Genomic DNA, 1692 nt, shown 5'->3' on the forward strand with positions numbered 1-1692 from the left:
CCTCCTGCAAGACCCCCACTGATCTCCTGGTCCTTAGGTGAAGGCTCAACCACTGAGCCACACCGGCTGGGTGGGATGCCACATTTTTAAAAGTAATTTTGCTTTAAAAAGCAAGCCTTTTTCTAGTATATTTTGGATGATTCAAACAAAAAAGTAATTTTAAGCCTCGAAAAAAATTTTTAAGTTATAATGTGATAATCTACATCTATACATCTAATGTGTGTATAAATTCATTGTCAGTATATTGAAAGGGGTGGTAGTCTAAATACCTTTCTTCACTGCAGGACTTTCTAAGATAGAAACATATTTCCTAATAAGGGTGTTGTCCTGGTTTTCCTACAGCTAAAGTGACTTATCCCAAGATACTGGAAATTACAAACTTGAAGCGGAAGAAGGATGGTACAACTCCAGGGTGTATCTGTTGTACACAAGTTGTATGTAGCTTGGAGAGACTTCTGATTTTGCCAGAGACCTCAGAGGTCAAATGATTTAGATCTTTACTTCAAAGAAATCTGTCTCCTTCCCCTTCATCCCTTTCCCAACACAACAACACCAAGACCTTTGGGTTCTCCTGTGGGTCTTTGATTTAGTCCTGCTTAGAAGACAAACTTGATTCCCACCCAGCATGTACGGTAAATTGAAAGTTTTGGGCTTCTTTGCCAGAAGATGGCACTGCAAGTCATTCAGCCTGGCAAACTGGAGGAAATCTGCTTCAGTTGACTTACTCTTTCATCTCCATGCAAAAGACTTGTTTTCCTCATTTTCTCACTTCTAGGCTAACCTCCTGTAGCCCTTCCACCCCAGTTAGTAAGTAGGAATTTTGGTGACTGAATGCACAATAATTCTAGTTCTACCCACGTCCCTTTGTACAGCAAAGCAACATGAAAACATTTGCTAATTGCTAAACTAGCAAATTCCTTTTGGCTGTTTTCGTGAAGAATGGTTAGATATCGCCTTAGACAATTATTTTTGCTCCTGTCATAAACTGCTAGTGGGAATTATAAACTGCTACAGTTTTTGTAGAAGGCATGCTAGCAATATGTATATCAACAAGTTCACTTCTAAAAGAAGTAGGTGAAGATGTATTATGAGAATAACCATTATTTTTATAACCAGAAAAAGTAGAAATAATGTGAATTCTAACAATAAGAACTGACTAAATAAATTATAATACATCCAAACAATAGAATATTCTGAAGCCATTAAAAAGGGTCAGTGGGGGGGGGGGGGGGAGAAAAGAATTAAAGAAAAAGGGTCATCGGGATCTATTTTTACTGACAGAAAGATGCCCTTGATATATTGTTGAATCAATAAGGCAAATTACTCTAACCTGGATTAAGAGGATTACCCAATGATTTCCCTTTCTGGTTTATATACTTATGTAAAGTTTAATATATTTTTCTTTTTACAACAAGAATATTTGAATGTCTTTGATTCCTTTTATTTAAATACTAGAGGCCCGGTGCACAAAAATTTGTTCACTGGGGGGGGTGGCGTTCACCAACCCGGCCTGTGCCCTCTCCCAGTCTGGGACCCCTCGGGAGATAACGACCTGCTGGCTTAGGCCTGCTCCCAGGTGGCAGAGGGCACGCCCAATCCCTAGGTGCAGCCCCTGGTCAGGCTCAGAGCAGGGCGATTGGGAGAGTTGGGGCGCCGCCCCCTGTCATGCACAGAGCAGGGCGGATCAGGAGG

The sequence above is a fragment of the Myotis brandtii genome, unplaced genomic scaffold (assembly GCF_000412655.1).
Source record: "Myotis brandtii unplaced genomic scaffold, ASM41265v1 scaffold14, whole genome shotgun sequence".
Classification (NCBI taxonomy): domain Eukaryota; kingdom Metazoa; phylum Chordata; class Mammalia; order Chiroptera; family Vespertilionidae; genus Myotis; species Myotis brandtii.